Genomic DNA, 17,556 nt, shown 5'->3' with positions numbered 1-17,556 from the left:
TTTTTTTTTTTGGGGGGGGGAGGGGATTAAAGGATGAAAAGGGCAGTCTACAGCTTTCTAATTAGACTGGGAGAACCTACCCTGGTGTCAAAGTTCCTTATTTCACAAGGTCTTTTCTTATACAAATGATTTAATCAAAGATTTGGAGACAACTAAATGGCTCAGTGGATAGAGCAGTGGCATGAGCACCTGAAATCAAATCTTTTTTTAGTCACTTAATATCTGTGGGATCAGATATTATCAAGTGATGTAGCATTTTTTACCTTAATCCACTTGAAAAGGAAATGGCAAACAATTCCAATATTCTTGCCAAGAATCCCCCATGGCCAGTATTGGTGTGACATGCTCCGTGGAGTTATGAAGAATCAGAGACAACTAGACAGCAAATCAAAGTCTCACCTTCTTTATCAGTGGTGGAATGATCCTCTCAAGTTCTCACCTTCTGTTCTTCACTCATTTAGCCTCCTCAGATTCTTTGTGATCCTTGGGACCATATTGTCCATAGGGGTTTCATAGCAAAGACACGGAGTGATTTCCATGTCTTTTGTCCAGAAGTTAAAAGACTTTCACAGGTCACCCAGCTTAGAAAGTATCTGAGACTGGATCTGAACTCACTTTCTATAAAATGCAAATAAAGATTGAATAGGAAATACTTTTATATCTCATTGTCCCTTTAATGTGCCATGTTCTGGCTGCAAATTTACTGAAATTTGACAGGGATACATCCTTATATGATATAACAAAAATCATTTATGCCCAAATGGTTGAGAGATGGCTGCATAAACAATAACCTATAGATATAATGGAATATTATTTCATTATAAGAAATAAAAAGTATAAATAATGCTGGGAAACACAAGAATACTTATATGAAGTGTTATACTGTTATGAAAGTAGAATCAAAGGAGCAATATATGCAATTATAATGATTTTTGAAAGAGCAATATTAATTATCAATAAAACTGGTCAAATACAAAGGGAAATATTGATATCAAGTTTTGAAATTAAAGTCACATTCTTCCTACTAACAATTAGTAAACTGCAAGGTTGGAAAGTGGCATGTAGTATCAACTGTAATCATTCTAATAATACAATTATCAATTTATTTTGCCCTTCTCTTTTCAGGGAATGTAATCTGTAGGGGACTTTCCTTGATTACTCATTGGGAAATTCAGTGTAGGCTGGGAACCTAAAAGTGAATTCTCTGGGTCAAAGAGTAAGAACAATTTAGTAACTTTTCTTGCATAATTCCAAATTGTTTTCCAGAACCTCAAACTATTAATCATATAGTAATAAAAAAGATTTATTAATTGAGAATACACAAACAGTTTCCTTTTTAGTATTCTTAGGGAAGATCTGCTACTGTATTTCCACTGCAATTTTATTTTCCTCCCCAACTTTTACTTGGCTTCCATCAAGTTCCAGCTAAAACTTGACCTTCTAGGGAAAGCCTTTCCCCCATTCTTCTTCATTTTAGTGCCTTCCGTATGTTGATTATTTCCAATTTGTCCTGCATATAGCTTGTTTGCAGATTGTTATTGCGTTCAGGTATTCAGTAGTGTCATACTCTTCATGACCCCAGGCACCATAGCACGGCAATGCTATCCACAATGCTATCCACAGTGTTTTCTTTTCAAAAATACTGGAATAGGTTTTTTATTTTTTTTTTAAATTTCCTTTTCCAGAGGATTAAGAACAGAGTTTGCTCTTTGTTCAGAGCCATATAGCTAGTAAATATTGAGATCATATTTTAACTCAGGTCTTCCTGACTATAGGTCTAGCACTCTATCACCTGAGCTTTATTTATTTTTTGTTCTTTGCTTATGATCTCCCCCAATAGATCTTGAAGTCTTTGAGAGCAAAAAGAATCTTTTGCCTTTCTTTGAATCTCACTGTTTAATACAGTGCCAGGGATATATACATAGGTGCTTAGTAGATGCTTATTGACTGACTAAAGTTAATGTTATATATATATATATATTTAAAAATTGAAGCCTCGGATATTTAGATTTTCAATGAAGGCAAAATAAGATTATAGCTTTGAAATGGTAAATTTAGGAATTTGGAAGATTAGCACCTCTCAAATTTCATATTCTCTTTCTTGCCTATTATCTTCTGATTAGTTTACTATACATTATCACTTTCCTTAGAGTGGGACCCAAGAAAGACAATTGCTTTTGATTCTTGTTATCAGTAGTTTCCAGTATGGTTTTAGTTGTACAATTGTCATGTTGGCAATCTTTGCTTACTGGAAATTTTTATAATTAGCCTTCATCTGTAAGGTGACAATTGTTGAAAATTCTTCTTTAAGGATTCCAGTCATTCATCACTCTTCTTCATAAAAATCCGTTTATTCCTATCGGGTATAGCAAATCAATCAACAGAGGTATCAGGAATTAAGAAACAACTTGATGTGGGTATATGTATGTTTAAGGTGAAAGGAAAAAGTTTGAAACATGGAAAACTTTTTGCTTATTTTTAATAGGAGAGAGCTCATACTTTCAATAAATATTTTTTCAACACCTAACATGAGTAGTTAACTAAGTAAGTTACCTGAGGCAGACAAACAGGACAACGCAAAATTTGTAACCAAAAGGAGTTTATTAGCTGGTAAGGAAGAATGACATACTATGGAAAGTTAAACAAGCAAAAGAAGAAAGAAACATAAAAAGAAAGAAAAGTATAAGTTAAAAGAGATGTCACAGAGTTATGATAGTTTCCTATTTAAGTCTGATCTTAAATGACGCTTATAAATAGATGTTCCTTTCTTTCTAGAGAGTCTTGCTGTACCTATGGAATTTAATGTCATAGGATTATTATACTAGAAAATAGGGAGGCCACTCTCCTTTTCTGTGCCAAATGACTTCCTACTCTAGAGATGTCAGCTCAGATGTTTCAGTGTGTCAACAACTTTATTACTCTTGTGGAATTTATTATCTAATTGGCTAGTCTGAAAAACTACTCACTATTTGTGACATTGTTTCTTTGGGAAAATGAGCTCTGAATTTCAAACATCAAATTTAAAAATGAATTTTTGGGACACAATTCACTTATGAGATGAGGGTGTAGCATACAACATTCATATTCTAATTTTATATACTATATTGATGGATGCCATCCAGTTCTGTAATTTTCTCAGGTCATCAGACCATAGAGTTCAAAGGGAATTTGAAGTTATCTTGTCTAAATTCCCTACCTTCATTTTGCAGATGATGAAAGGAGTGTGGCTAAAAAGATTTAAGTGATTTGCTCAAAGTTCTACAGAACTAGATCCTCTGATTGTAAATACTATTCTATTCTATTCTAACTGGTCATAGAGACTCTAAAACTCTGCAATGATGTTTCTCTATTGGAATAAAAATTCTACCATGTGTTCCAAAACAATTCTGGACTCACATGGTCCTGTTTCCACATTCTGAGGATTTTCAGTCTATTGAAGAAGATCAGGATAAAATGTAAAGTAATTATATAATCTTTTGAAAAATGAAGAATAATAGGGGAATTTATACCCAGGAATTTATACCCAGCCTTCTTTTCTACATGATCCAAACATGGTTTCCTTTAGCAGAACACCAATTAGATTGATAGTCTTGTAAAAGGTTAAGTAACCAGGGAATGAATTGTTAGTGAAGAAATCAATCAATGAATCAATCAACAAATATTTATTTGGGGTATGTACTGGATGATGAATTAGATGTTAGACATACAAGCACAATGATGGAAGTAGCCAGGAATGAAGCTTCTTTGATGAATGGATTGAAGAATAGGTGAGGGAGTGAGAATAGAAGGAAAGGGAATTTTAGCTCAAGAAACAGCATGAGTAAAGGGAAGAAAGGAAGAATGACTTACCATGTTCAAGGAGATAATCTAGCTTATTGAATGTTCCCAAGATTATAGAGTTTTGAAGAACACATTTAAGTAATTTGCACCTTATTTTTTTTAAAGTAATTAGGGAGTCACTGAAGGTTTGTAAGCTCAAAATGGGCAACTTTATTATTTCTTATGTGAAAGATCATTCATAAAAGTGATATATTCATATCAGAAATTTTACTAATAACAATATTATTACAACAAATGTAAATTTCATTCATCTATGTGATAACCTAACATTGCATTTAAATGCTCTTAAAATTCTTAAAGAAAGAAACTATTATACTGAGGATAGAACTGACTGAAAGATATGCATGAGTGGGAGAACTAGTTGGGAACAGACTTTCCAAAGAGTCCATCCAACCTTACTTTAAGTCTCTAATCATCTTGGTGACAGACCCCAGGACTGGAAACTAATCTAAGAAATTCATTTTATTCTCTGAGCTAGGTATTAGGGTATATGTATACCTCATGGGATGTACCCTTCACATATGGGTCTGAATGTTATAGGAACTAATCAGATTGATCAGAAGCTCCCCTAATCAACACAATAAATGTGTCAGGCACAGATATTGTGATTTATAACTCCACAGGAAAGATTTCCTGCCACAATTTTATCTCTTCCAAATTGACAAACAATTCTCCTATTTGACCCCATGTACACAGCTTGACTCCAAGAGGTTTTTTAGTTTACATACTCATCTTCAACCTGGATCATAAAGACAAATAAATATGGATCACATTTTTCAAGATCTGCTGATAAAAAGGTTCTACAGAATCTCAATAATAAATTCCAATATTTTTAAGAACAATCATTGCTGGGAAATTCTTCCTTATATACTTCCAAAATTTCTCCATTGGCAACATAAGGTTATTTCTTTTTATTTTTTTCCCTAAGTAAATACAGAGCAGCTGGCCATCGTTTTCCATATATTTGAGTACTATATGTGGAGCCAGCCTCCAAGTCTTTTTATTCATCTTATTTTCTAATCTTGTCTTCTGATCTCTTTCCCAGTTATTTCACATCCTTCTCTATCAGGGAAGCCACAACAAGGGCCATGTCCCTATGTCCACCTCCACGGACTCCTCTAAGAGTGGAGGAATGAATTTAGTTGATGAAAAACAGATATCCCACTGCAGGCTGAATCTATGACACTTTTGCAAAGCTCCAGCTCCCTTTTGGATGTATTCTGCATCTGGTCTCTGAATAACACAGGATCTGATTGAGAACCCACACCACATACCAAATTGGATTTGGAGTCTGAAGACATGGTTTCAAAATTCCAGCTCCCCTGATTACTACCTGTGTTTTTTGGCAAATCACCTAAGTTTTCTGGACTTAAGTTTCTTTTTTGTAAAATGAAGGAGTTATATTAAATTATCAATATAGTACCTTCCTGCTTTAAATCTAATGATTGCTATGATCTTTTGACCTGAGAAGCATAGATTAAAAACTCCCAACCACCTCTTCTAGAAAATCAGCAGCCAGTTGTGTAATATAAATAAAGGCATAAATGAAAAAATGTGCAAGTGCTCAGAATACCCCCTACACATTCATAAACACACTATTTCATGCATAGGATGGTGATTACTTTCACCAAAAGTTGACTAGTTGAAATATCTACACTAGCATTATACTATGTTTCTGAGCCTACCTACATCTATTCTTTCTTTAACCCGGGAATAGGTTGTACTACTATAATTATTCTCTAGTTAATAATCTCAACTGTATTTCTCTGCACCAAATCCATTGTTAGCAATACTTGTTTGGCAATGGCTAAATATATAACAGGAAGATGCTTTTATGGTTCCTACATACTACGCCCTACCTGTGCGTTATTTGAACCTTTTAACTAAAAAACAACAACAACAACAAAAACCAAACTGAAGTTTTTTGAAGTTTTTTCTAAGCACACTTGACTGAAAGGTAAAAAGAATACTTGATTCTACTTGGTGTGAGACTTCATTTTCATTCTGAAATAGATCTTCGAAGTAATCTAGTTCAATTTTTTTTTCTTATAAATGACTGAATAGGACTGGTGCAAGGAAGTTAGTGACTTAAGGTCATCCAGGTGGCAGAACCAGAATTTTGAACCAAGGTCCTCTGCCTCCAAATCCAGCATCAATTCCCCATTTTATTGCATGAAACAAAAATGCATTCTTAAAGATTCTGCTAACAAGGTATTTCCTATGCATTAGTTAATATCATATAAGATTCCTTGATAGATGGAAAACAGATAACTTTGTCTGATGATCCTCTGATTTTCAAAATCAAGTGAAGCATAAAACAGGGAGGCTTATGCTTGCCAAAAGTCTTTCCTATTGTTATGGATGATATCCAGCATAGAGCCCAAATGGAAGAAGGATTCTCTGTACATGGTGAAATTTTCCAGATGCTCCCATTTGCAGATGACGTTGTACTGATTGCACTAAGCTCCAGAATATTGCACAGCCTCTTAAATGAGACTCATTCACTCAGAACAGTTCAGTCTAACAATCCACAGAACAAGGAAAAAAGGAATAAAGTTAATTCAATTTTAAAAATTTACTAAGCACCTATTATTCATATAAATCACTAAAAAACTGCCTCTTGTCCATACTGCAATAAGTGATTGCTTGTATAGCTCACAGAACTAGTGCATCAGTATATTTCTCTTGGTCAGACATCAGATGGATAATAGATTAGCCCCAGAATGGAAAAAGAAGAAGAGAGTAGCATGATGGGATTAGAGAAATGGAACAGCACTTTCAACCATCTTTAGTTGCTCATGAAACAAAACTTTATTCTGTAAGGAGCATCTTCGTCCAGTGTGCTCCTTCCATGACTATGAACATGGAACATCCCAGAATCATCGAAGAGCCATAATTGTTGACAACTCAAATGATAGATGAGAAACACAGTGGGCACAAGCAGACTTTGACATTTTACCAACGAAAACTTGCATTTGTGAAGTGTTGGAAATGCAGTTAAGAAGTTAGGCTAGATATGAGAAAAAGGAGGAGAAAGAGATAAACAAGCTAAGTGCATGTACTTTTTAAAAAATCTCCTTTAATTAAGTTTTATTGATATCTTTTCTTTCTACATCAGTCATTCCCAGATGACAGCCCCCTCTCTTGCACAGAAAACTTTCCTATTGTAAATAGCCCAAAACCAAATATATTAAAAGTGATAGTACATTCTTATATGATGGTAAGAGATCCCCAACTCCTTTGGCACGTCAAATGAATCCTTATAGAATATTCATTATGGACCATGGATAAGCTCACAAAGAATGATTAAGAAGGATAATTAAGATCTGTATTAAACTCTCATCTTGATCACAGATATATGCAACTTTTTTAGTAATAAAGGACGTATGGAGCACCTTATTAAACCTGGACAACTTACTAGGAGTTGACTTTTATGCCATCTGTGCATTGCTGGCATATTATATTGCTTGATAAATATCTACTGGCAATGAAGTGAGAGAGTTAATAGTTTGTTGCATTTTATTTCCTTGGGTAGCTTTGGGGAACACACTGAAGTTAGAATTGTCCCAGGTAGCATTCAGAAACAATATTAACTAATTGAAGATGAAGGCAAAAGAGCAGGAAGCTGCTCTTTTCTGAGACTCTATTGATCATCTCCTTCCAGGGGGATAGTACCCCACCGGAGGGATCTCCCTAGATTGTTAGATTTATTGGGATTTTCAGAAGGAAGTATAAAGTGTAGGAGAATTTGAAGTCTATATGCCTTTAGCCCTCAGTCTTCTTGCTGTCTCAGGGGAAGGTTAAGAAACATCAGGAAGCCTTTGCTCCAGGCTCTATTGGAAACCTCCAATCTTCTAATCCTCTTTCTTCATTGAAAGAGTTCCTCCAATCCGTGAAATTTACCTGGACTTATTGTCTAATGGTTAATATATTTCCATGTTCTATTATTTACTATGAATATAGTATCCCTTAAATGGTAAATAACAGACTCCTTTCCCCATCTCCTTCTTGTCTGTTTTATCCTTTCCATTTCCTTTAAGTTTTACACTACAGATTTGTGTCAATAATAATAGTAATAATAATAATAAAATAATTAACATTTATATAGTACTTTAAGATTTGCAAAGCATTTTACAAATATCTCATTTTATCCTAATGATAAACTTGGAAGGTAGATACTATTATTATTACCACCCCTTTTGCAGAAAATTGAGGCAGCGAGAATAAGAAGTTAAAAAAAAAGATGGGATGATAAAAAATATAATCAGATAATAAAGTTTCATAGTTCTTGACTTTGGAGGTGGTAATGTTATTGACAGTAAGATCAAGCATTGTGAATGAGGATATTAGGTCAGGAGAGTTATATAAACTGAGGAACTTGAAAATAAAGTATTTTAGAGTACATAGAGACAAATCCCTGTAGTAGGAAAACAGGTAGAGAGATTATTGAATCCTGAACTCATTGAGAAAGAATGTAAAATATTCTGAGGTTCAGTATTTAATGAACATCATGAATTAAACTGGGTGATGAATTTGGATAGAGTGACCTTCAGAGAAGAGATTGCTTAGTAAGGGCAGAATATATAATAATGCTAATAGCTAACATTTATACAGCACTTGCTACATGGCAGGAACTTTATAATTAATATCTTATTTGATCCTAAAAATAACCCTGGGAAGTACTTGCTATTATTATCCTTATATTTTACAGATGAAGAAAAGTAAGCAACTAGATTGTGACTTGTCCAAGGTCATATGCCTCAAGTATTCTTGATTCTATCCTGGCCCTTTATCTACCACACCACTAGGTAGTTGTCTAGAATTGGCAATGAAAAGCAATGAACCAAGGATGCAAATTGAGATTGTAAAGTCAACCACTTCAATTCTATAGCCTCTTCTTTTCTTGCATTTGCATCCTTTGTTGTCATGATTTATTTCCTTTTCCCTCCTAGCCCTGAATTATGTTCATCATCCACATCCATTCCTATTCATATGCAGCTGAACAAAAGCCAGAGGTTGCAATACAGTGGTCCTGATTGTGTCAATCCCAAATTTGTTTTTTAATATCAACTAAATCCCCTTTTTAGGAAGGCAATTCTTCTACTCCATCATAATTGATTCTCTATCCCACTCACCACAGAGGCTATTCCAAGCCTTATCTTCTTTCTTTAATTCTCCCAGGCCACCCTTTCTCCCTGCGCTTTTAATTGACTGAGTATTTCACCTAATACTTCACCAAACTGAGACCATCTGCTGAGAGTAGCCTTTTTTCCCATTTTTCTAATCTCATATCCCTCTAACATCTATTTCTTCATTGTAACACTCTACTGAAAAGAAGGCACTTCTCCTTGTCAAGACCAGCCCATCTTTGTGAACTTTTCAAACCCTCCTTTCCTATCTTTTCTAGGAGCTTGCCCCCACAAACAACCCTATAATCTTTAATCTTTCCTTATCTACTAATACCTTCCTTGTCACCCTCAAAAACTGCAACAACTCCTTACTCTCTCTTTCTTAAAACCCCCTAACAAGATCCTAATCTCTACATCATTTATAGTATTTCACTTTGCTTCGTTGGCTAAAATACTTGAAAACTCAATACCTTCATTTCCTCTCATCTCATTAATTCTAAATGTTCTGCAATCTTTCTTCTGATTTCATCATCCAGTTGAAACTACTTTCTCAAGTTACTCATGATTTTTAACTGCCATATGTAATGGCAATTAAATCAACCCTCATCCTTCATGACCTCTCTATAGCATTTGATCAAATATCTTTATAGTAATGTTGATCACCTTCTCCTGAATACTCTCTCCTCTCGGGTATTCCTTTTTAGTTTTATTTTCTAGTTCTACCCTGTCTGCTATAGTGGAAAGGGTTCTTGCCTTTATAATTTTAGGCAAGTCACTTCTCTTTGGGCCTGTTTCTTCATCTGTAAAGTGAAAGGGTTCAATTATATGGAATGGGAGAACCTCTTGCAACTCTACATTTAATTTTCATCTATGTTAGAACTAGTCACCATGTGTCTACCCCAAGATTCTGTTCCTTCTTTTTCTCTTATTTTGTGATCTTATCATCTCCAATGGGTTCAGTTATTTTGTGTATGAAGATTCAGGCCTACATATCTAGTTTCAGACTCTCCTAAGTGCCAGTTCTACATCACAAATTGTTTATTTCAAATTGGACATACTATAGGAATCTTAAAACTCAATATGCTTGAAACAGCTCATCATTTTCTCTAAACCTAACTCTTCTATATTTCCCTTCTATATTGGCATCACTGTGCTTTCAATCACCCAAGTTTCCAAGCTTAGTATCATCCTGCATATCCAACCTTAACACTTGTGCTGTTTCTACCTCCTTAACAGCTCTCAATCCAGTCATTTCTTCCTCCTCCTGCACCCATCATATCCACTTTCATCTGAACAATTGTAATAGCTTAACTATTTTTTCCCTGCCTCTAGTTGGTTCTTGAGCTAATTCATCCCTAACTCTACAATCAAAATGGCTTTTCTAAAGCTCAGATCCGGCCATTTCTGTCCACTATACTCCCTGTTACTTCTGGGAACAAATAGTAACTCTTCTATTTAGCATTTAAACTTCATAACCTTGTCCCATTCCTAGTTTTCCAGTCTTCTTATGATCTCCTCCATGAAGTCTATAATCCAATCACAATAATCTACTTGCTGTTCCTCATAAATAAAGCTCAGTCTCCCATCTCTATGTCTTTACTTGAGCTTTCCCCATACTTGGAATGTTCTCCCTTCTTCTGTTTTTTTTTTTTTTTTTTAATCCCTGGCTTCCTTTAAGATTCAGATGAAATACTATCCTTTACAGGACAGCTTTCCTGCTCCCCCTAGCTTTTCTTTTAAGGTCACATGGCTAAACTTGCACACAACTTGTATATATCTATACCTACATATGTTGTTTCAGCTATGTGAATGTAAGCTCTTTTGAGGTCAAGTTCTGGTTTTGCTTTAATATATATATATGTGTGTGTGTGTGTGTATGTATATATATATACATACACACACACACACACACACACATATATATATATATTATTTACCAACACTAAGCACTAAAAGTGTACTTATTGAGTGATTCTTATTTTTGTTGATATCAAAGAACTAAATATATTGGTTCTTTCAACTATGTGAATAAATTGGCAGCCACCATGGTCCAAAAATAGCCTCTTACAGAAACTATTAAAAGGAGTAAAGAGCAAATAGTGAAGTTACCTGGAATATATTCCATTTCTCCAAATCAATTTTGCAGAAAACCAGCACATGACCTAAAATTTCTGATATGTATCAGTGTATACAGTTCTTTAAAGAGATTTCAATTTAGGTGTGTAGAGAATATTTGAGGTAACATTTTAACTAAAAACATAATAATAGGAGTGGGACTTCCTCTTTGATGATTGCTCTAGCCCTGGGGAAGACTTAAAATTTTGGAGCTGGAAACATCCAGTTCATTGGCCCCAAATTTAACATAAAATCTGTGAAGAGTTACTGATTCTGAAGGCACACGATTTACTTTGCTGGAGAATTCCCTTCTCTAACTTTTCTTTTGAAAATCCATTTTTCTTTCCTGTGATTTGTCTTTCTTGAATTTTATTCATTTGTTTCTGATTATACTTCCAATTATTCAAGGTTATTACAAACTTTGATTCCCTTGTTACAAGTTGCTAGCTATTATTGCTATCCCTCCTCCCACTCAATTTAGCCCTCTGGCCATTGTAATGAGAGTATTCTCCAGGCCATCATCCAGGTTATTTATTAAAGGATAACGATAAACTTCAATACATGCTAGTATAGTCATACCTACTATGATATTATCTTAGGTTGATACTGATCCATTATGATCACTATCTGTGCAAGTAACTACTATTTATGAGACTATGTGCTATTTCAGCAAAAAACCATAAATCCTTTGAATGTTAGAAGTAGCAGAGTCTCTAGACCAGAACTTTTTAAAACTTTTTCCACTTGCGACATTTTTTTGCCTAAGAAATTTTTATGTGATCCTGGGTATAGAAGTATATAAAATAAGCATATAAATCAAACATTTATTTATGATAATAAATCATAATTCCCATTATGAGACCCCAAATGGGGTTGTAACCCAGTTTAAGAAGTTGGGTTCTAAAACATCTCCTCAGTTTTACAGATGAGGAAATTGAGACCTTGAGCAACCAAATGATTTTACCAAAGGGTCACAATAACAAGTGGCATCAGTCTAGGGCTCTTTCCTTTTTTGCTTTGAATCCAGAGAAAGGAAAATGCTTTTCTCAGAACCTTTCAGAGGAATTTAAAAATCATGGGAAAAAAGTAAATTTTGTTTAGTATAGATTGCAATGTATTTGAGTAATAAAGTACTCATCTGGAAGCCTGAGGGTATACCCATAGTTAGTGGGTAATCAAATAGATGAGAGTTTAATTTCCTTTTCCCTGCTTGATTTCCTTTTGAGTTTGAATAAACTTTTTCTAGTATTCTCTTAAAAGTGAATTTTGTCAATCAGAGACAGCCAGACATAAATCTTATATGATTGATGCCACAGATTCTCCTTGTTGGTGGAAATGTTGGAACTTTTACTCCAAATTCATTATGATTTTACATTTTGCTATCCCTAACAAGAGCTGCATGAATCCCATTACCTCATCTTACCCCATCCTACTTCTGCATAATTAGGGGAAAGAGTACCACTAGCTCTGGATTCAAAAGACCTATGTTCAAGTCCCAGCTGTGGCATTTCCCATCTGTTTGACCTTGCACAAGTCATATTAACCTTCTAAATATCAATTCTCTCATTTGTCAACTACACTAGACAATCTCTAAGGTTCCTTTCAACTTTATGAGATTTAGCAGTTATACATATACTCAAATGTTATCCAAAAATACAACTTATTTTTCTTTCTTGTTTACATAGTATGGGGTAACCAAAATGATATTTTCTAAATAGATTTTTGACTTCAAGTAGATTTAGTCTTCTAAATGGGAAGATACAGGTAGGATGTGGGGTGGCAAGGAAAAAAGAGAGCAGGAACAATGGATTGGCCAAACACTCATGTTGAAAGTAAACCCACAAAAATCATTCTCTTTCCTATTACTCCAAACATTAAAGATGTATTCCTGAGCTTCACGAGTCAGAATTCACAATCACTCATCTCAGCTTCTTCCCAAAGGAAATATTTTCTACAACCCAGCTGTTACATATACACTGTATTCCCTCCAGTACAATGATATTGACACAAATTTTGTTAACTCCAGTCTATTGTTGGAGAAGTGAGACCTTATTGGCAGGAGTCAGCCTATGAATAAAAATACAATGAATTAGTTAAACTCTCCAAATTATCTCTGTCAATTTGGATATCTCAAATGAATAGCTTTTCTTCTGTAAGCCCCAATTTGCTTCTCCTCAGCTGTAAAATGGGACTAATAATATCTATATTATCCTGATCTTACAAGATTGTTTTAAGCATCAAATGAGATAAAATATTTTAAACAATTTGCAAAATTTAAGGTAAATATTAATGCTGGTTATTATTATTTCTTATTTTAAAAGTCTGACCAAACCCTTTCCTTTCAACATGGTTTTGTTACATTTTGTTTAAAGTTTATTTTTGAGGGTATTTTGCTCTTTAAATTGCAAGTTCAGTTTGGAAACAAAAGGCTTTGACCCAGTTGATTCTTCACCTAGTCCCCAAGTATCATTGACCCCTCATGTCCACTGATGAATAACAGCTAGATGGTCAGGTGCCATGTTGATGCTATATTGGATTGCAGAGGCTCCACAGAGATTCATAGAAGACAGGGTCTAAAATGCTTTTCTTTCCAATCAACAACAACCTTTCATGCATGTGTTCATTCATAAGGCATGTATGTGTGTGTGTGTGTGTGTGTGTGTGTGTGATGTGATTGCCACTCAGTGTGCAATTTGGCTCTTGTATAGCTTGGGATTGGATAGAGAATGTATCACAAAGCTACAAGCACAGCTCAAAGCGGAAGAAAAGGGATGAAACAAAGAAAGCCCCATGAGAAGGTGCTGAGAGAACTTACCAGGATACCTCTGTCATTCCTTTGAGGTTCCTGCCCCTATGACTTCAGCCAGAAAGCATTAAAATGAGTTCCTTGTACAGTACATGCTTTGCAGGTGAAGGTTTTTTGAGCTTTAATTTGCTGTTTGATTCGCCCCAGGATTTTCAGGTGTTGCACGAGGGAGTAAAGTACAGCAAGTACCTCGGTTTTTTTGGTTGTCAGCCATTGGATGATGGCCATAGCATTATTAAACCATCCAAGCATGCTGGTCTCAACCACAAAATTTAATTTTCCCTACTGCAGGGACTAATCAACCACCACAGACTTTAAGTCCTGAGGAGACTGTTTTTATCTGTATTTTTCCCCCCTTGGACTGAAATGGAGTTAATTTTACAATTTTGTCTGTCCTCGGGGTTTCAAACAGTGACAGACATTCAGCTTGATGGGAAACAGATAGGTGGAATTTTTATGAATTCATCCTGTGACATATATTAAAGAAAGATGAAAGCTTAAAGGTAGCCAGTAACACTTCAGCAAATATTTTTTGAGGACCCCAGTATTCCTTCAAAAAAAAAAAAAGCCAAAACTAACCCAAGGAAAATAAATTCAGTGTTTGACATCATCTAAGTCTTATACTTTCTAAAACTGAGGTAAGTTGATTTTGACTGAAGTAACCTCTGGCTGTGAGAAATCTCTCTTTGGGAATATAGTTTTCTCAAGCTTATTGAATCTAGTTATTCTGGACTGAGTACAGTCATTTCATTGGACAATATTTATTTTTATTATTATTATTACTAATAATAATCTGTATAAGCAACTTGTTATTGCTTATCATAATATTAGCTTATACTTATATGGTTCTTTCAGGCTCACAAAACACTTTATGTGGGTTTTCAAAATGACTATTGTGTGCCAGAGAAGTATTAGATGTAATAAAGATTTCAAATATGAATAGCATATACTACCTGACCTCAAGAAGCTTATAATCCTAGAGAATTTTACAGTCTCATTATTTTATAGAGCTACTCATCTCACACAGATTTCATTCTCTTTCTTAAAAAAAAAACTTCTAAAAATTGATTCTTGTGATAAATAAATATCTTTGGGATCTTTGTTTATTCCTGTTTCTTTTGATTCAAGGTAGGTTTATAGGTTCATGGTTCATTTGCAGTTTTATAATCACTAGAATGTAAATGCAATAGTTACAGACTAAGAACCTTAAAAAAGGGATCCTTTTAAGTACTGTTATCCCTTTTATATCATGGGTATTGGCGACTCAATGCCCTTATGATCTGGAAAATCAGAGTAAAAATTGTTTGGCCCTCCCTTTCTCCTGGAGAAGTCTGAATTTTTTTTTCTTTTGCTTTTATGGAGTGTTTATAGTACCTTATTGTAAAGTTTGGGTTGATATTATACAGTACTATAAATTTATTTTATGCATTTCTAAATTTCTAAACTTTTCTGTGTGGTCTGCGGGCCATCACAAGTCATCTGCAGCATCCACAAACTCCTGGAAAATTCCCATTAAATTTTTTAAGCTGACCTATGATATATCAAAAAGGTGACAGAGATAATTGGATTGTGGAAAGGATAACGGTATTTCAAACACCTTTTATTGGGATTTCTTTGTTTCTTCCCATTTCTTCCACCTTGAGCTGTGCTAATAGTATTGTGCTTCATACTCTGTATAGAGTATTAATTCTATGTCTTATTCATGTGAGATGACACAAATACCTATAAAACAAAATGTAGTTTGGAAAAATAAGAGAGATATAAAACTGTTATGTTCAGAGGATGGCTTGATTACTTTGAAAAAAGAGCAAAGCAAAACACTTCACTGAGGATACAGCATTTGAAGTGAACCTTGAAAGACAGAACATGTTTGAGATCAATTTCAAATCAACCAGTTTGGTGGGAGTGTCAGGAGGGTACATGTGTTTGACAGGACTTTATACTTAAATTAGGAAAATGGATTGCAAGAATTCATTGTTTTTCTTCCTTGTTAACTGATAAGTCTAAGTAAGCACATTGCATAGTACAATGGAAAAAGTGCTGCATTTGGAATTTAACAGGATTTAAATCCTAGTTCAATTCTTGAATACCTATGTGACTTTGGACAAATTACTTAACAGTGTGCACACACTTGCACACACACACACACACACACCCCAAAACAAAAAAGAGGGCAGCTTGATGGTATAGTCAGTGGATAGAGCACGAAGTGAGGAGGACTTGAGTTCAAATCCATCCTCAGACACTTAACACTTACTACCTGTGTGACCCTAGCCAAATCATTTAACTCCAACTGCCTTGCCAAAACAAAATAAACAACTGTGGGCTTTAGTTTCTAACCTTGGAAATAAAGTGTCTGGTTTATAAAGATAAGTACCCCTAGATACAAAATTCCTTTTCTGGGTGAAAGCCCCTGCTTTGTATCTAGGGGTACTTATCTTTATATATAATGTGCTATTATTCAACTGTCTACTTTCTGTGACCCCATTTGAAGTTTTCTTGTCAGTAATAAACAGGGTGCTTTAATATTTCCTTTTCCAGTTCATTTTACAGATGAGGAAATAGAGACAAACAGAGTAAAGTGACTTTCCCAGAGTCACACAGCTACTAAGTGTCTGAGGCAAGATTTAAACTCAGGTCCTCCTGACTCTAGACCAGGTACTTTATCCACAGCACCATGTAGCTGTCTCTATATCTGTTTAACAGATTTTCTTTTATCTACATCATGAGTCTTGTTAGGGTCTATTAATGTTAGAGGCAAAAGAAATAGCACTCCTGGTATATGTGAATGTTTATAGGTATTTTGCTATAGGAAATTGATTAAATTAAATGAATACCAGTACAATTTCTTAGTAACAGAACAGGAAAAGAAAATCCGTATCCATCATCTTTTGACCATCATCTACTACCTTATAGATTTTTTTCAATCTCCTTCCTTTCCATACCATTGATATTTGAGAAAGTTCACATGAGGAAGTCCACAAGTCATATTGAGAACAATTACCTTAAAAAGTCAAAGAATTTTGTCACCCACTTCCTCAAAATTAAAAAGGACTGCCTAGGTGTAAATTGCTGCTCAAATGTGAGATTCACTAATACTTTATCAAGAGTCTCCATGATGCATTTTCTGTTTCCAGAAATGTATTTAGTAGGTCATTCAGTCTTGTTCCAGGAAATTGAGACACATCAGTTTCACTTATTGAAATGAGATATAGACTCTGCCACCTTGAGAAGAAAAGGGGGAGAAAAACATATGGGAAACATCACTCTAAGACTCCACCCTGTTATTCTAATCAATGCTGGTTTTGATCTGGAGGGACATTTCTTGGAATATTCCTGAGAAGAGTTGAGAGGAGTGGCAGGAGGATAGTACCATGAAATAAAGAGATTGTAGAACTCACTAATTCTGGTGATAAAGGTCCTATTCTGCAGGTGGTAAATATCTCAAAAATAATCATGGAGCAGAGTATATTGTCATGAAAGGGTTTTTTCAAGATTGTTCTACAGTTATTACAGGAAACATTAGCTTTAAAGGAAAAATGGCCATAGAAGGAAGTCCTTACCAAAGAAAATAATTATAAGTATTCTTAATTGCCTGGAAATAATTTATCATGCAAAATTGGACTAGGATCTGTTTCGATAAATGCTTCAGATGCATGACTGTTG

Source organism: Sarcophilus harrisii, chromosome 1 (assembly GCF_902635505.1).
Source record: "Sarcophilus harrisii chromosome 1, mSarHar1.11, whole genome shotgun sequence".
NCBI classification, from domain to species: domain Eukaryota; kingdom Metazoa; phylum Chordata; class Mammalia; order Dasyuromorphia; family Dasyuridae; genus Sarcophilus; species Sarcophilus harrisii.
Note: the sequence above shows the minus strand (reverse complement) of the source record.